Raw genomic sequence first — 20,476 nt, 5'->3', positions numbered from 1 at the left:
GTTAATGTGGTTTTGTTTGGATACTTAGTCACTTGAAAATGGTTAAGTGATGGGACTTTAATGGGTATTTTTTGTTTTGAATGTGGTTTTGTTTTGATACTTAGTTACTTTAAAATAGTTAAGTGTATGGACTTTAAAGAGGATTTGGAGTTTTGTACGTGGTTAGATTGGTGACTTAGTCACTTGAAAGTTGTTAAGTGTAAGGACTTTAAAAAGAATAGTATTTTGAATGTGGTTTGGTTTTGCGACTTAGTCACTTAAAAATGGTTCAGTTTACTTACTTCAAATGATATTTTTTGTTTTGAATGTGGTTTGATTTTTATACTTTGTCACTTAAAAATGGTTAAGTGTAGAAACTTTAAAGGACAATTTTTGTTTTGATTGTTGTTCTGTTTTGATACTTAGTCACTTCTAAATGGTTAAGTGTAGGGACTTTGATTGAAATTTTTTTGTTTTGAATGTGGTTTGGTTGTTGACTAAGTCACTTAAAAATGGTTAGGTGTAGACCCATAAAAGAGGATATTTTTTTTCCTTTGAATGTTGTTTGGTGTTGATACTTAGTCATTTGAAAATGGTTTAGTGTAGGGACTTTAAAGGGTATTTTTTATTTGAATGTGGTTAGGTTGGAGACTTAGTTACTTGAAAACAGTTAAGTGTAGAACTTTAAAAGAGATTTTTTGTTTTTAATGTGGTTTGGTTGTTAACTTAATTACTTGAAAATGGCTAATGTAGGGACTTTAAAGGGTTGTTTTTGTTTTGAATGTGGTTTTGTTATTATATTATTCACTTGAAAATGGTTAAGTGTAGGGATTTTAAAGGAGGTTTTTTCGTTTTTAATGTGGTATGGTTTTAATTCTTAGTAAGTTGAAAATGGTTAAGTGTAGGGACTTTAAAAGTGATTTTTTATTTTAAATGTGGTTTGGTTGGTGACTGAGTTACTTAAAAATGGTTAAGTGTAGAGAACTTTAATGTGAATTTGGTGTTTTGAATTTGGTTTGGTTGGTGACTTTATTAGTTGCAAATGTTTAAGTGTAGGGACTTTAAAAGGGAATTTTTGTTTCGAATATGGATTGGTTTTTGACTTAGTTACATAAAAATGGTTAAGTGTAGGGTCTTTAAAGAGGATTTTATGTTTTAAATTTGTTTTTATTTTGATACTTAGTTACTTGAAAATGGTTAAATGTAGGAACTTTAAAGGTGATTTTTGGTATTGAATGTGGTTTTATTTTGGCACGTAGTCACTTAGAAATGGTTAAGTGTAGGGACTTTGTTAGAGATTTTGTGTTTTGAATGTTATTTGGTTTTGATACTTAGTCATCTAAAAATGGTTTGATGAAGGGTCTTAAAAGAGAATTTTTTGTTTTGAATGTGGTTTGGTTTTGATACTTAGTCACTGGAAAATTGTTATGTGTAAGGACTTTAAAGTAGATATTGTGTTTTGAATTTGGTTTCGTTGTGATACTTAGTCACTTCAAAATGTTTAAGTGTAGGGACTTTAAAGGAGATTTTCAGTTTTGAATGTGGTTTGGCTTTGATTCTTAGTAACTTGAAAATGGTTAAATGTAGAGACTCTAAAGGGAATTTTTTGTTTTGTATATGGTTTGGTATTGATACTTAGTCTCTTGAAAATGGTTAAGTGTAGGGCCTTTAAAGGAGATTTTTTGTGTTGAATGTAGTTTGGTTGGTGATGATTGACTTCAAAATGGTGAAGTATAGTGAATTTAATGCGGATTTAGTGTTTTGAATGATGTTTGGTTGGTGACTTAGTTACTGTAACGCCCCGGAAAATGGGTCCCGGTGCATCACATGGTCCTTTAGGCTACAAGTAGTCCCAAGCTAACCCTTTGAGCCATTTTTCATTCAGTTCAACACAAATCAATGGGGTTTCCATAAATAACCCTCAAATATCAACAGAGTAATCATCATCCAAGAATAAAAGAATTTCAGAAAGATAACAAAATATGACTTATTAGTCAACTTCCAACATCTATACTAGTCTGACAAGCCTCTAAGAAAATCAATAAAACCAGCGAGCCATTGAGACATGCCCCAACTGACTTATACTCAGTTATCAAATGTAAAAAATTCCTTGAAACCAACATCAGAGATCACATCCTCGGAACATGAGGACTTACCACAACAGAGTATGTAGAATAGCATCCCCAAAGAATCACTGTCAAACCTGGAACTGACCACCTAAACCTACATTCTGAGAAAATGCATCCCATATTCGAAGATGTGGGTCAGTACCATAGAAAGGGACCGAGTATATGGGGGTGTATGCAGTCGTATAAACATCATCATCATAAATATTTATAAGAAATATGCAGGATGTACGAAAGACTCACATAGCCCGAAGAAAATCATCATAATCATGAGAGGATGAAATAAGTACAATAAGACATGTGAGTCATCATATAATTTTTCAATCACTTTTAGTTCATCAAGAATATCAATTCTCATAAAGTAAATATCATTTAAATCTTTCGAAAGAATAACTTTGACAATTCCACTTTCAAATCACTTCACCATTCACCATAGGCACAAGGAAACACACACACACTAGGAGATCCTATAATCGACATAAACCATGTGAGCTACATGGCGTCCAACGTACAACCCATGTTGGGGAGAGTCGTCCTATCCTTTCCATCGGACTAGGACTATCGATATCAAATCCACACAAACTAGTCATCACTATATAAATCAGCCTCAGGTTCACTCCTACGGGGGAACGTGGTTCTAAGGAAGTAAGGCCGCTTTATACATCCCACTTGGTGCTAAAGATGTCTCCCGGATTTAGCTCAGATCATTTCAAAGACAATCCACAACAAAATAATTTCAGTAATATATAAATATACATCGGGAGCCATCATGCTTCCCATCTATCAAAATCAACCACGTTGTGGATTTCTTTCACATTCGAGTTCTAAACAACTTCATTAATACCAAAAGGTCAAATCATTCAAACTATCTCAAATACTCAACATTAACGTGTTTATAACACACACTTTCTCAAAAAAACACAATTTCCAATGGGGATTCACGACCCAAATATCAAAATCATGATAAATATCATTCAATATTCATGCTTTATATCTCCACACATGTAAATTCATCTTTCAAAATCATAAACATCAAGATTTCATAATAATCATCATAAGATATGGGTTCATGCTTCAAATTCATAAAAATCAAATAAAAATCATACCTTTGTAAAGAAAATTACTTTTAGGCACAAGAACGAAAGAGAGTTCTTGTTGAAAAAACTCCACATACCTTGAATGATAAACTTTAGATCGATACTTGTTTTTGAGATGTTAATCGTGCCTTTGAATGATGGTTCTTGGAGTTCTTGAACTAGGAACTTGGAATCCTGAATAAATTTGCAGAATTAATGGTGAACTTTGGAGGTTCTTGAAGTTGGATGTAGGAGCTTAGGGTTTTCTTTTTGAGGGAGTTTGATGAAATATAACATATAATGCTTCTAATAGGATTTAATATAGGGTTTGGACGGATTTTGGGTTAGGGGGAATGACCAAAACGCCCCTAAAAATAAAAACAATTCTCGAATCTGTCCTTTGGTTGACTGTTTTGACAGTCTGAAGTAGATCAACTATAAGGTTTTACTCTAGTATTCAAATTGGATGAAACTAATTTCATTAGAAATAGGACTCTCATATGTTTCCATTGATATATAGTATCTTACCCAAATCATTGTGTACGAGGAGTTATGATCGTTTGAAGTTGACCCAAAAATTCACTTTTGTTAGTCTGAAGTAGATCAACCATAACTTTTTTCACCGATAGACAAATTGGATGAAACCAATTTCATTGGAAAGAGGACTCACAGAGCTTTCCATTGATATATGGTTGATTACCCAGATCATTATGTACAAGGAGTTATGATTGTTTAAAGTTGGAGAAAAAATACGCCAGACCTCAGTACTTTTTCCTGAACGTGTTACTGTTCACTACTATTCATGGTTCGATCGGAATGTTTATAACTCGTCGCTCGGGTGTCCATTTTCGATGATCCACATATCGTTGGAAAGCTTATTTGATACTCTACTCAATGGTGGTTCATAATCTAAGACATTTCACACGAAAAATTTATAATTCATTCTAGAAGATAGAACCCAACAGGTTTACGCACAAAATTTTAACGAAAAATTTCTTGGGGTATTACATCATCCCCACCTTGAAAACATTCATCCTCGAATGATGAAAGACATTCCAATATTAGATAGGGAATAGAGAATACAGCTGAAACCATTTGTTAGACTCATCACCACATCGTTTCTCACTCCAAATGCAACATAGAATTCATAAATTCAAGAAACTACAGCTGAACAGATAATAAATGTCAGCTGAAATGCTGCAACTTTTATCAAAAATGCATGATTCAGGAAAGAAAGGTACCTTTGTCTTGATCAGAGTTCGCAGAAAATAGGTGCGGGTACTTGGATCGCATATCCGCCTCATCTTCCCAAGTTGCACCCTCAACAGTTTGGTTTCGCCACAACACCTTGACCAAGGGAACTTCTTTGTTCCTTAGTCTTCGGACACTGAAATCAATAATCTCAAAAGGAATCTCATCAAAAGAAAAATTTTCTTGAATGTCAGCACTCACAGAGGAATCCACTACCACAACATCTCTAATATGCTTTCTAAGCATGGAGACATGGAATATTGGATGAATATAGGACAACTTAGAAGGCAACTCGACTTCATAAGCTACCTTACCAACACGGCTAAGAATTTTGTAAGGACCAACATAACAGGAACTAATCTTTCCCTTCTTTCCGAATCTCTTCACCCCCCTCATGGATGAAATTTCCAGATACACTAGGTCACCAACTTCCAACTTAAGGTCTCTCCTTCTAACATCCACTTATGACTTCTGACGACTCTGCGCAGTTTTCAACCTTTCCCTAATCAACTTAACTTTTTCCATAGCCTCAAATACTGAATCAGGACCACTCACAACCGCTTCACCCACCTCGAACCAACCTATGGGTGATCTATACTTCCTCTTATATAAGGCTTCAAATGGAGCCATGCCAATACTAGAGTGGAAACTATTATTGTAAGCAAACTCTATCAACGGTAAGTGATCATCCCAACTTCCCTTAAAGTCAAGTGCACAAGCTCTCAACATATCCTCTAAGGTTTGGATGGTCCGCTCAGCCTGACCATCGGCCTGCGGATGAAAAGTAGAACTCAAAAGCACTTGGGTACCAAGACCCTTCTGAAAAGCTTTCCAAAATTATAAAGTGAACTGAGTACCCCTATCCGAAATGATAGACAAGGGAACTCCATGCAGTCTGAGTAGCTCTCAGATATATAATCTAGCGTAATCCTCAACAATATATGAAGTATGAACAGGCAAGAAATGAGCAGACTTAGTCAACCTATCAACCACAACCCAAATGGAATCATGATGGCGTTGGGAAGGAGGTAAGCAAATCATGAAGTCCATATTTATCTCTTCCCACTTCCAGGTGGGAATAGTAAACTCTTGCATCATACCACCAGGTCTTTGGTGTTCAACCTTAACCTGTTGGCATGTTGCACACTTAGCTACAAACACTGCTATATCTTTCTTCATTCAACTCCACCTATAGATTTCCCACAAGTCTCGGTACATCTTGGTGGCACCAGGATGAATAAAATATCACGCCCCGTGCGCTTCAACCATAATCCTCTGTCTCAAATCATCAACATTTGGGACACATAATCTACCCTGCAATCTCAACACACCATCTCCCCCTTGGGGGGAAACCTCTACTTTTTGGTGCTTGACTAACTCCTTTAGTCTGACAAAACTAGCATCTAAGTATTGCTTTTCCTTCACTTCCGAAACCAAGGAGGATTCGGAACTACTCTGAACCCCTATACTACCTTCAGCAGAGCCAAACAACCTAACCCCCAATCTATCCAAACGATGTACATCAAGAGCCAACTCTTTCTTAGCTTCTACCACATGCGAAACACTACCCATGGACACTCTACTTAGGGCATCCGCCACAACATTGGCCTTGCCCGGATGGTACAGCACACTAATATCATAGTCTTTTAACAATTCTAACTACCGTTTCTGCCTAAGATTTAATTCTCTCTGGGTAAACACATACTGCCGACCCTTATGATCAGTGAAAACATCAACATGGACACCATACAAATAGTGTCTTCAACTTTTCAAAGCAAACACAACAGTAGCCAACTCAAGGTCATGGGTGGGATAATTTTTCTCATAGGGTTTCAACTGTCTAGAAGCATAAGCTATCACCTTACCCTTCTGCATCAATACGCAACCTAAACCAACTCTCGAAACATCACAGTATACCATAAAACCATCAACACCATCAGGAAAAGTCAAAACAGGGGCTGAAGTGAGTCGAGTCTTCAACTCCTGAAAACTCTTCTCACAAGATTCGGACCACAAGAACTTCACTTTCTTGTGGGTCAACCGAGTCATAGGGGATGCTATAGAGGAGAAACCCTCAATAAAACGGTGGTAATAGCCAGCTAAACCCAAGAAACTTCAAATATCAATTGGAGAAATAGGTCTAGGCCAATTTCTAACAACTTTGGTCTTTTGGGGATCAACTCTAATACCCTAGGAAGAAATGATGTGACCTAGAAAAGAAATTGACCTTAGCCAAAACTGACACTTACTAAACTTGGTAAACAACTTGTGATTTCTAAGGGTTTGCAAGACAGTTCGGAGATGATCAGAATGTTCATCCTTACTACGGGAGTACACCAGTATATCATCGATGAACACTATGACAAACATATTCAGATATGATCTGAATACTTGATTAATGAGGTCCATGAAAGCTACTGGGGCATTAGTTAACCCGAAAGACATAACAATAAACTCAAAATGGCCATAACGAGTTTGGAAAACGGTTTTTGGGATGTCACACTCCCTAACTTTGAGTTGATGATAGCTGGAATGAAGGTCTATCTTTGAGAAATAACTTGCACCTTGCAATTGGTCAAACAAATCATCTATTCTCGGAAGGGGGTACTTATTTTTTATGGTGACTTTATTCAGTTTGCGGTAATCAATACACATATGCAAAGAGCCATCTTTCTTTCTCACAAACAACACAGGAGCACCCCAAGGAGAAACACTAGGCCTTATGAAACCCTTATCTAGTAGATCTTTGAGTTGCTTTTTCAACTCCTTAAGTTCTGCAGAGGCCATAGGGTAAGGAGGATTAGAAATGGGCTGAGTATCGAGAAGAAGATCAATCCCAAACTCTATCTCTCTATCAGGAGGTATCTCTGGGAGATCATCCAAATGGATGAGCGGGTTGAGGTTGCTAACCATCATTATTTCTTCTTTCTCGACGTGGAGGTATATTTCTGAAAGAGGAGAACACGAATTAATAGCACAGAGAGAGACTTTAAGCACGATAGACTTCTGAAAGAAAGAATCACACTTTTTCCTAAAACATCTTGTAGCCTCTTGCTCATAGATGTGGCACGCTACACACCGCTGATCAAGACTCTACTTAACGTGGCTTGTCAGACTCCCTAGGACACCTTAAAACCTTAGGCTCTGATACCAAGTTTGTAATGCCCCGGAAAAAGGGTCCCGGAGCATCACATGGTGCTTAAGGCTACGAGTATCCCCAAGCTAACCATTTGAGCCATTTTTCATTTAGTTTAACACAAATCAATGTGGTTTCCATAAATAACCCTCAAATATCAACAGAGTAATCATCATCCAAGAATAAAAGAATTTTAGAAAGATAACAAAATAGGACTTATTAGTCAACTCCCAATATCTATACTATTCTAAAAAGCCTCTAAGAAAATCAATAAAACCAGCGAGCCATTGAGACATGCCCCACTGACTCATACTCAGTTATCAAATGTAAATAATTCCGTTAAACCAACATTAAACATCACGCCCTCGGAACATGAGGACTCACCACAACAGAGGATGTAGAATAGCATCCCCAAAGAATCACTGTCAAACCTGGAACTGACCACCTGATCTTACATTCTGAGAAAATGCAGCCCACATCCAAAGATGTAGGTCAGTACCATGGAAAGGGACCGAGTATATGATGGTGTACCGAGTATATGGGGGTGTATGCAGTTGTATAAACATCATCATCATAAATATTTATAAGAAATATACAGGATGTATGAAAGACTCACATAGCCCAAAGAAAATTATCATAATCATAAGAGGATGAAATAAGTATAATAATACATGTGAGTCATCATATAATTTGTCAATCACTTTCAGTTCATTAAGAAAATCAATTCTCATAATGTAAATATCATTTAAATCATTCGAAAGAATACCTTTCACAATTCCACTTTCAAATCACTTCACCAATCACCATAGACACAAGGAAACACACATACACTGGGAGATCCTATAACTGACATAAACCATGTAAGCTACATGGATTCCAGCATACAACCAATGTTGGGGAGAGCCATCCTATCCTTGCTATCAGAGTAGGACTATAAATATCAAATCCACACAAACTAGTGATCACAATATAAATCAGCCTCAGGCTCACTCCTACGGGAGCACATAATTCTAGGAAAGTAAGGTCGCTTTATACATCCCACTCGGTGCTAAATATTTCTCCCAGACTTAGCTCAGATCATTTCAAAGACAATCCATAACAAAACAATTTCAATAATATATAAATATACATCGGGAGACATCATGCTTCCCATCTATCAAAATCAATCACGTTGTGGATTTCCTTCACACTCGAGTTCAAAACAACACCATTAAGACCAAAAGGTCAAATCATTCAACATATCTCAAATATTCAACATCAACATGCTTATAACACACACTTTCTCAAAAAAACACAATTTTCAATGGGGATTCACGACCCAAATATCAAAATCATGATAAATATCATTCACGATTCATGCTTTATATCTCCACACATGTAAATTCATCTTTCAAAATTATAAACATCAAGATTTCATAATAATCATCATAAGATATGGGTTCATACTTCAAATTCATAAAAATCAAATAAAAATCATGCCTTTGTAAAGAAAATTACTTTTGGGCACAAGAACGAAAGATAGTTCTTGTTGAAAAATCATACATACCTTAAATGATGAACTTTAGATTGATACTCATTTTTGAGATGTTAATCGTGCCTTTGAATGATGGTTCTTGAAGTTCTTGAACTAGGAACTTGGAATCTTGAATAAATTTGCAGAATTAATGTTGAACTTTGGAGATTCTTGAAGTTGGATGTAGGAGCTTAGGGTTTTCTTTTTGAGGGAGTTTGATGAAATATAACATATAATGCTTCTAATAGGCTTTAATATAGGGTTTGGACGGATAATCAAAAAAATTCTTGAATCTGTCCTTTGGTGGACTATTTTGATAGTCTGAAGTAGATCAATCATAATGTTTTACTCCGATATTCAAATTGGATGAAACTAATTTTATTAGAAAGAGGACTCTCATATGTTTCCATTGATATATAGTATCTCACCCAGATCATTGTTTACGAGGAGTTATGTTTATTTGAAGTTGACCCAAAAATTCACTTTTGATAGGCTGAAGTAGATCGACCATAACTTTTTGCTTCGATAGACAAATTGGATGAAACCTATTTCATTGGAAAGAGGACTCACAAAGCTTTCCGTTGATATATAGTAGATCACCCAGATTATTATGTAAAAAGAGTTATGATCACCTAAAGTTGGAGAAAAAATACGCCAGGCCTCAGTACTTTTTCCTGCACGTTTTACTGTTCACTACTATTCACGATTTGATCGGAATGTTCATAATACATCGCTCGGGTGTCCGTTTTGGATGATCCACATATCGTTAGAAAGCTTATTTGATACGGTATGCAATGGTGGGACATAATCTAAGAAATTTCACATGGAAAATTTATAATTTGTTCTACAAGATAGAACCCAACACGTTTACACATAAAATTTCAACGAAAAATTTCCTAGGGAATTACAGTTACCTGAAAATTATTAAGTGTAGGGACATTAAAGAGGATTTTTTGATTGAAATATGGTTTGGTTGGTGACTTATTTGCTTAAAAATGATTAAGTGTAGGGACTTTAAAGGAGATTAATTGTTTTGAATGTGGTTTAGTTGTTGACTTTGTTACTTCAAAATTGTTAAGAGTAGGGACTTTAATTGATATTTTTTATTTTGAATGTGGTTTTTCTTTGATACTTAGTCAATTGTAAATGGTTAAGTGTAGGGACTTTAAAGGGGATTTTTTTTATTTTGTATGTGGTTTGGTTTTGATACTTAGTTACTTGAAAAATCATTAAGTGTAGAGACTTAAAAGAGGATTTTTTCTTTGGAATATGGTTTGGCTTTGATACTTAGTCATTTGAATATGGTTAAGTATAGTGACTTTAACGAGGATTTTGTGTTTTGAATGAGGTTTGGTTGGTGACTTAGTTACTTGAAAATGGTTAAGTGTAGGGACATAAAGGGGGATTTTTTGTTTTGAATGTGGTTTGGTTGGTGACTTAGTTGTTTGAAAATGGTTAAGTGTAGGAAATTTAAAGGAGATTATTTGTTTTGTATGTAGTTTAGTTGTTGACTTTGTTACGCTAAAATGGTTAAGTGTAGTGACTTTAAATGAGATTTTTTATTTTGAATGTGGTTTTGTTTTGATACTTAGTCACTTGAAAATGGTTAAGCGTAGGGACTTTAAAGGGGATTTTTTTTATTTTGTATGTTGTTTTGTTTTGATACCTAGTTACTTGAAAATGGCTAAGTGTAGAGACTTAAAAGAGGATTTTTCTTTTGAATATGGTTTGGTTTTAATACTTAGTCATTTGAATATGGTTAAGTATAGGGACAAAAAAGGGTATCTTTTATTTTGAATATGGTTTGATGGGTGACTTAGTTACTTTAAAAAGATTAAGTGTAGGGACTTTAAAAGGGCTTTTTTTGTTTTGAATGTGGTTTTGTTTTGATACTTTGTGTAACGCCCCAATTTTTTGAACCGGAACGCTACATAGTGCTCATGATCCCATGACTGATATCTGTACTAGTAACTGCATAATGTACATCTAAAATGCAGAAAAATGAGCAAAGAGGGTGTTAGGTTCAATCTTGAATAATAAAAATATCTGAAAGAGGGACTTCAAACAGGATTTTTTTTCTTTTGAATGTGGTTTTATTTTGAAACTTAGTCACTTGAAAATGGTAAAGTGTAGGGACTATAAAGGGGCTTTTTTCTTTAGACTATGGTTTGATTTTGATACTTAGTCACTTGAAAATGGTTTTGTATAGGAACTTTAAACGAGATTTTTTGCATTGAATGTGGCTTGGTTGGTTACTTAGTTACTTAAAAATGGTTAAATGTATGATCTTTAAAGAGGATTTTCGTTTTGATACTTAGTCAATTTTAAATGATTAAGTGTAGGGACCATAAAGGAGATTTTGAGTTTTGAATGTGGTTTGGTTTTGATAATTTAGTCAATTGAAAATGGAGAAGCGTAGTAACTTTTAATGTGATTTTTAATTTTAAATGTGGTTTGGTTTCGATACTTAGTCACTTAAAAATGGTAAAGCATAGGGACTTTAAAGGTGATTTTTTGTTTTGACTGTGGTTTTATTTTGATACTTATTCACTTGAAAATGGTTAAGTGTAGGGACTTCAAAGGGGATTTTTTATTTTGAATACGGTTTGGTTTAGATACTTAGTCACTTGAAAATGGTAAAGTATAGGGACTTTAAAGGGGATTTTTGGTTTTGAATGTGATTTGGTTGGTGACTTAGTTACTTGAAGAATGATTATGTTTATGGACTTTAAAGGAAATTTTTTGTTTTGAATGTGGTTTGGTTTCGATACTTAGTCACCTAAAAATGGTTAAGAGCAGGGAATTTAAAGGATATTTTTTTATTCTTAATGTGGTTTGGTTTTGATACTTAAACACTTTAATATGGTTAAGTGTAGGAAATTTAAACAGAATTTTGTGTTTTGAATGTGGTTAGGTTTTGATATTTAGTCACTTGAAAATTGTTAAGTGTAGAGACTTTAAATAGGATTTTTTGTTTTAATATTGTTTTGTTTTGATACTAAGTCACTTGAAAATGGTTAAGTGTAGGGACTTTATAGGAGATTTTTTATTTTGAATGTGGTTTTGCTTTGATACTTAGTCACTTTAAAATGGTTAAGTGTATGAACTTTTAAGGAGATTTGCCTGTGGTTTTTTTTATACTTAGTCCCTTCAAAATGGTTAAGTGTAGGGAATTTAAAGGGGATCTTTTGTTTTTAATATGGTTTGGTTTTGATACTTAGTGACTTGATAATGGTAAAGTATATGGACTTTAAAGGGGATTTTTTGTATTGAATGTAGTTTGGTTGGTGACTTAGTTACTTGAAAATGGTTAAGTGTAGGGATTTTAAAGGAGTTTTTTTTGAATGTGATTTTGTTTTGATACGTAGTCACTCAAAAATGGTTAAGTGTAGGGATTTTAAAGATGATTTTTTGTTTTGAATGTGATATTATTTTGATACTTAGTCACTTTAAAATGGTTAAGTGTAGGGAATTTAAAGGAGATTTTGAGTTTTTAATACAGTTAGTTTGGCGTATTAGTCACTTGAAAATGGTTTATTATAGAGATTTTAAAGGGGATTTTTTGTAATGTGGTTTTGTTGGTTACTTAGTCATTTGAAAATGGTTAAGTGTAGGGACTTTTAAGGGTGTTTTATCTTTTAAAGGTGGTTTGGTTGGTGTTAGTTACTTGAAAAATGGTTAAGTGTTGGAACTTTAAAGGGGATTTTTTGTTTTGAAGGTGGTTTGGTTTTGATACTAAGTCACTTGAAATTGGTTAAGTGTTGGAACTTTAAAGAGGATTTTTTGTTTTGAATGTGGTTTGGTTTTGATACTTAGTCAGTTGAAATTGGTTAAGTATTGGAACTTTAAAAGGATTTTTTTATTTTTAATGTGGTTTGGTTTTGATACTTAGTCACTTAAAAATGGTTAAGTTTAGGAGTTTTAAAGGGAATTTTATGTTTTGAATGTGGTTTGGTTGGTGACTTAGTAACTTGAAAATAGTTAAGTGTAGGAACTTTAAAGTGGATTTTTTTATTTTGAATGTTGTTTGATTTCGATACTTGGTCACTTGAAAATGGTTAAGTGTAGAGACTTTATAGACGATATTTTTTTTGAATGTGGTTTGGTTGTGATAAATAGTCTCTTGAAAATAGTTAAGAATAGGGACTTTAAAGGGGAGTTTTTTGTTAAATGTTGTTTGGTTATTGACTTAGTTACTTGAAAATGGTTAAGCGTAGAGACTTAGAAGGGGATTTATTATTTTGAATGTGATTTGGTTTTGATACCCAGTCACTTGAAAATGGTTAAGTTTAGAGACTTTAAAGGAGATTTTGTGTTTTGAATATGGTTTGGTTTTGATACTTAGTATCTTGTAAATGGTTAAGTGCAGGGACTTTAAACGGGGGTTTTGTTTTGAATATGGTTTGATTTTTATACTTAGTCACTTGGAAATGGTTAAGTATAGGAACTTTAAAGGGGATTTTTTGTTTTGAATGTGGCTTAGTTAGTGACTTAGTTACTTGAAAACGGTTAAATGTATGAACTTTAAAGAGGATTTTATTTTTTAAGGTGGTTTTGTTTTGATACTTAGTCACGTGTAAATGGTTAAGTGTAAAGACATTAAAGGGGATTTTGAGTTTTGATTCTGGTTTGATTTTGATATTTAGTCAATTGAAAATGGTTAAGTGTATTATCTTTGAAGATGATTTTTTTATTTAAATGTGGTTTGTTTTTTATACTTAGCCTCTCAAAAATGGTTATGCGTAGGGATGTTAAACGAGATTTTTTGTTTTGATTGTGGTTTTGGTGGTGACTTTGTCACTTGAAAATGGTTAAGCTTAGGGACTTTAAACAAGAATTTGAGTTTTGAATGTTGTTTGGTTTATGAATTAGCAACTTGAAAATGGATAAGTGTAGGGACTTTGAAGGGGATTTTTTGCTTTGAGTGTTATTTGGTTGTGACTTAGTTACTTTAGAGGGGATGTATTGAATGTGGTTTGGGTGATGACGTAGTCACTTGAAAATGGCTAAGTGTAGGGACTTTAAAGGATATTTTGTGCCTTGAATGTGGCTTTGTTGGTGATTTATTTACTTGAAAATGGTTAAGTGTAGAAACTCTAAAGGGATTTTTTTGTTTTGAATGTGGTTTGGTTTGAAAACTTAGTCACTTGAAATTGGTTAAGTGTTGGAATTTTAAAGTGGATTTTTTGTTTTGTATGCTGTTTTGTTTTGATACTTAGTCACTGGAAAATGGTTAAGTTTAGAGACTTTAAAGGAGATTTTGTGTTTTGAATATGGTTTGGTTTTGATACTTTGTCACTTGTAAATGGTTAAGTGCAGGGACTTTCAAGGGGTTTTTTCTTTTTAATATGGTTTGATTTTGATACTTAGTCACTTAGAAATGGTTAAGTATAGGAATTTTAAAGGGGATTTTTTGTTTTGAACGTGGCTTGGTTAGTGACCTAGTTACTTGAAAACGGTTAAATGTATGGACTTTAAAGAGGATTTTAATTTTTAAGGTGGTTTTTTTTTATACTTACTCACGTTTAAATGGTTAAGTGTTAAGACATTAAAGGGGACTTTGAGTTTTGATTCTGGTTTGATTTTGATACTTAGTCAATTGAAAATGGTTAGGTGTATTATCTTTGAAGATGATTTTTGATTTAAATGTGGTTTGGTTTTTATACTTAGTCTCTCAAAAATGGTTATGCGTAGGGACGTTAAACGAGAATTTTTGATTTGATTGTGGTTTTGTTGTTGACTTTGTCACTTAAAAATGGTTAAGTGTAGGGACTTTCAACAGAAATTTGAATTTTGAATGTGGTTTGGTTTATGAATTAGCAACTTGAAAATGGTTAAGTGCAGGGACTTTGAAGGGGATTTTTTGTTTTAAGTGTGGTTTGGTTTGAAAACTTAGTCACTTCAAATTGGTTAAGTATAGGAACTTTAAAGGAGATTTTTTTGTTTTGAATGCGGTTTTGTTTTGATACTTAGTCACTTGAAAATGGCTAAGTGTAAAAACTTTAAAGGGGATTTTTCGCTTGGAATATGGTTTCATTTTGATCCCTAGTTACTTGAAAATGGTTAAGTGTAGGGACTTTAAATGAATTTTTTTTTTTTGAATGTGAATTGATTGATGACTAAGTCACTTTAAAATTGGTAGGTGTAGAGAATTAAAAGAGTATTTTTTTTTCTTTTGAATGTGATTTGGTTTTGATACTTAGTCATTTGAAAATGGGTAAGTATAGCGACTTTAAAGGGTATTTTTTATTTGAATATGGTTTGGTTGGTGACTTAGTTACCTGAAAATGGTTAAGAATAGGGATTTTGAAGGGGATTTTTTATTTTGAATGTGGTTTTATTTTGATACTTAGTCACTTGAAAATGGTAAAGTGTATGAACTATAAAGGGGCTTTTTTCTTGAGACTATGGTTTGATTTTGATACTTAGTCACTTGAAAATGGTTTAGTATAGGAACTTTAAAGGATATTTTTTGTACTGAATGTGGCTTGGTTGGTGACTTAGTTACATAAAAATGGTTAAATGTAGGGACTTTAAAGAGGATTTTTGTTTTGATACTTAGTCAATTTTAAATGATTAATTGTAGGGACTTTAAAGGGGATTTTGAGTTTTGAATGTAGTTTGGTTTTGATACTTAGTCAATTGAAAATGGTGAAGTGTAGTAACTTTTAATGTGATTTTTCGTTTTAAATGTGGTCTGCTTTCGATACTTAGTCACTTAAAAATGGCTTAGTATAGGGACTTTAAAGGTGATTTTTTGTTTTGACTGTGGTTTTATTTTGATACTTATTCACTTGAAAATATTTAAGTGTAGGGACTTTAAAGGGATTTTTTGTTTTGTATACGGTTTGGTTTAGATACTTAGTCACTTGAAAATGGTAAAGTATAGGAACTTTAATGGGGATTTTTGGTTTTGAATGTGGTTTGGTTGGTGACTTAGTTACTTGAAAAATGATTATGTGTATGGACTTTAGAGGGAATTTTTTGTTTTGAATGTGGTTTGGTTTTGATACTTAGTCACCTAAAAATGGTTAAGTGTAGGGACTTTAGAGGATATTTTTTAATTCTGAATGTGGTTTGATTTTGATACTTAGACACTTAAATATGGTTAAGTGTAGGAACATTAAAGGGAATTTTGTGTTTTGAATGTGGTTAGGTTTTGATATTTAGTCACTTGAAAATTGTTAAGTGTAGAGACTTTAAAGAGGATTTTTTGTTTTAATGTTGTTTTGATTTGATACTAAGTCACTCGAAAATGGTTAAAGTAGGGACTTTATCGGAGATTTTTTGTTGTGATTGTGGTTTTTCTTTGATACTTAGTCACTTTAAAATGGTTAAGTGTAGGAACTTTTAAGGGGATTTTGAGTTTCCAATGTGGTTTATTTCTTTGATACTTAGTCACTTGAAAATGGTAAAGTATATGGACTTTGAAGGGGATTTTTTATTTTGAATGTGGTTTGGTTGGTGACTTAGTTACTTGTAAATGGTTAAGTGTAGGGACATTAAAGGAGATTTTTTTTTTGAATGTGATTTTGTTTTGACACTTAGTCACTTAAAATGGTTAGGTAAAGGGATTTTAAAGGGGATTTTTTGTTTTGAATGTGATTTTATTTTGATACTTAGTTACTTTAAAATGGTTAAGTGTAGGGAATTTAAAGGAGATTTTGAGTTATTAATGCAGTTAGTTTGGCGTCTTAGTCACTTGAAAATGGTTAATTATAGTGATTTTAAAGGGTATTTTTTTTAATGTGGTTTTGTTGATTACTTAGTCTTGTGAAAATGGTTAAGTGTAGGGACTTTTAAAGGGGTTTTATCTTTTAAATGTGGTTTGATTGGTGATTTCGTTACTTCAAAAATGGTTAAGTGTTGGAACTTTAAAGGGGATTTTTTGTTTTGAAGGTGGTTTGGTTTTGATACTAAGTCACTTGAAATTGGTTAAGTGTTGGAACTTTAAAGAGGATTTTTTGTTTTGAATGTGGTTTGGTTTCGATACTTAGTCACTTGAAATTGGTTAAGTGTTGGAACTTTAAAAGGATTTTTTAATTTTGTATGTGGTTTTGTTTTTACACTTCGTCACTTAAAAATGGTTAAGTGTAGGAGTTTTAAAGGGAATTTTATGTTTTGAATGTGGTTTGGTTGGTGACTTAGTAACTTTAAAATAGTTAAGTGTAGGAACTTTATAGTGGATTTTCTTATTTTGAATGTGGTCTGATTTCGATACTTAGTCACTTGAAAATGGTTAAGTGTAGAGACTTTATTGATGACATTTTTTTTGAATGTGGTTTGGTTTTGATAAATAGTCACTTGAAAATAGTTAAGAATAGGGACTTTAAAGGGGAGTTATTTTTGAATGTGATTTGGTTGGTGACTTAGTTACTTGAAAATTGTTATGTCTAGAGACTTAAAAGGGGTTTTTTAATTTTGAATGTGGTTTGGTTTCGATACTCAGTCACTTGAAAATCTTTAAGTTTAGAGACTTTAAATGAGATTTTGTGTTTTGAATATGGTTTTGTTTTGATACTTAGTCACTTGTAAATGGTTAAGTGCAGGGACTTTAAAGGGGTTTTTTGTTTTGAATATGGTTTGATTTCGATACTTAGTGACTCAGAAATGGTTAAGTATAGGAACTTTAATGGGGATTTTTTGTTTTGAATATGGCTTGGTTAGTGACTTAGTTACTTGAAAACGGTTAAATGTAAGGACTTCAAAGAGGATTTTAATTTTTAAGGTGGTTTTATTTTCATACTTAGTAATGTTTAAATGGTTAAGTGTAAAGACATTAAAGGGGATTTTGAGTTTTGATTCTGGTTTAATTTTGATACATAGTCAATTGAAAATGGTTAAGTGTATTATCTTTGAAGAAGATTTTTTGATTTGAATGTGGTTTGGTTTTTATAGTTGTGTAGGGACATTAAACGAGATTTTTTGTTTTGATTGTGGTTTTGCTGGTGACTTTGTCACTTGAAAATGGTTAAGTGTAGCGACTTTAAACAGGAATTTGAGTTTTGAATGTGGTTTGGTTTATTAATTAGCAACTTGAAAATGGTTAAGTGTAGAGACTTTGATGGGGATTTTTTCTTTTGAGTGTGATTTGGTTGGTGACTTAGTTACTTTAAAATGGTTAAATATACGGACTTTAAAGGGGATATATTGAATGTGGTTTGGGTGATGACTTAGTCACTTGAAAATGGTTAAGTGTAGGGACTTTAAAGGGTATTTTTTTCCTTGAATGTGGCTTTGTTAGTGATTTATTTACTTGAAAATGGTTAAGTGTAGGGACTTTAAAGGGATTTTTTTGTTTTGAATGTGGTTTGGTTTGAAAACTTAGTCACTTGAAATTGGTTAAGTGTAGAAACTTTAAAGAAAATTTTTTGTTTTGAACGCGGTTTTGTTTTGATACTTAGTCCCCTGAGAATGGTTAAGTTTAGAGACTTTAAATGAGATTTTCTGTTTTGAATATGGTTTGGTTTTGATACTTTGTCACTTGTAAATGGTTAAGTGCAATGACTTTAAAGGGGTTTTTTCTTTTGAATATGGTTTGGTTTTGATACTTAGTCACTTGGAAATGGTTAAGTATAGGAACTTTAAAGGGGATTTTTCGTTTTGAACGTGGATTGGTTAGTGACATAGTTACTTGAAAACGGTTAAATGTATGGACTTTAAAGAGGATTTTAATTTTTAAGGTGGTTTTGTTTGGATACTTAGTCACATTTAAATGGTTAAGTGTAATTTTGTTGCTCCATAGCTTTTTCCATTGAAATATGTTTATCTAATTAACTGAGTAAAATATTTTTTGTGGAGTGGAGATTAGGACTAGTAAACCAAGTAAGAGAATATATTCCAAAATTAGCAGAAACTTTAAAACCATTTGTAGGGGGGTGCGAGGATTTAATAGATCTAATAGATTTAGTAGGTTTCTAGTGAATCTATTTTTATTAGTGCGTGGATATTTTTTAAATTTTGTTTTAATATCTTTTAATAATTTACTTTTTTCGTAAGATATATTCATTAATTATTTTATCTTATAGTAATTGCAGAGTTACAAATTTCTGTATAATAATTTATCCTATCTGTGCTATAATGTATATCTAATTCTAGATTTTCAGTGTTATTTATTATCTTGTGTTGTTCTTCTCGTAGTGAGTTTTTTAAACTATATAAACTATCACATGTACTTTTATCTAAATTAGTTTTTTCTATCCATACTAATTTTTCTTTTAGGTCTTTCATTATTTTTCTAATTCGGTTTCTATAATTAATTTCATTATTTAGATTTTCTTGATTTTCTCTAGTTTGTCTAATATATTTTAACATTTTTTAATCTGATGGGTAAATTTCCTCGTATAACTGTTCTAGATAATTTGTAGTTTCAATTTCGTAGTTTATTACTTCTCCTAATATTATTTTCTTAATATCTATTATTTCTATATCTTTGAGTATTTATAAGATTAAAACTTTAAGATAATCTAAATGATCTATTTTCTAAAATTGGTATTTTGTAGTTGTTTGTTTTAACCTTAGTAGTTTTTGCATATTTTTATTAAGAAATTTTATATCTTTATTTTCCATGTATTTATCTATATTTATTTTTATCTGTTTTTCTAGTAACTGTATATTTTTTTTTATATCTTTTTCTAAAAATTTTATGTAACTTATCATCGTAAGTATTTATAAGAGTAGTTAGGTAGATATGGTATATAATTTACTCTAGTCATGTAATATTTACCAAAAGCTTTTCCTAATATGATTTTTCTTATATCTGCTATTTTTATATTTCTAAGTGCATACAAAATAAGTATTTTGAATTTATCTACCATCACATCAGATAAATTATCATTCATTTTCATAAAATTGCATTTTTCAAAATATTCCCTTCAACCATGTACATAAAATATAGTCATCTTAGCTTACTATATACTAGATTATTCTTAAATAATATGTTCTTCCGTCACTATTAACATGGTAATCCGGACACTTTTTCCCTTAAACAGCGCCTCTACTCTTGTTACTCCCCGCAACGGCTTCTTGCCTCATTGGTTTCACCTTTAGGATGGCATAGTCCTTAGGGATATTTCTCCGTTTCCTCTTTGTTAATAAACTTCTTAACATATTATTCTTCGAATAATTCTACTATAAAGTAACTAATATGAATTTATTTTATCATATCATGATTGTTGGGAATTATGAAATTAGCTATTCATAATCATAAATGGATATACCTGTTCGGGTAGCTTTGATATTTCTGAGTTTTGTTGCTCCATAGCTTTTTCCATTGAAATATGTTTATCTAATTAACTAAGTAAAATATTTTTTGTGGAGTGGAGAGAGGAGAGTTGCTTCAACGCATAAAGGCTTGCCTTTGCAATGCCTTCTGCCTTTGTTATATATAGAACGA

Source organism: Capsicum annuum, chromosome 1 (assembly GCF_002878395.1).
Source record: "Capsicum annuum cultivar UCD-10X-F1 chromosome 1, UCD10Xv1.1, whole genome shotgun sequence".
Classification (NCBI taxonomy): domain Eukaryota; kingdom Viridiplantae; phylum Streptophyta; class Magnoliopsida; order Solanales; family Solanaceae; genus Capsicum; species Capsicum annuum.
Note: the sequence above shows the minus strand (reverse complement) of the source record.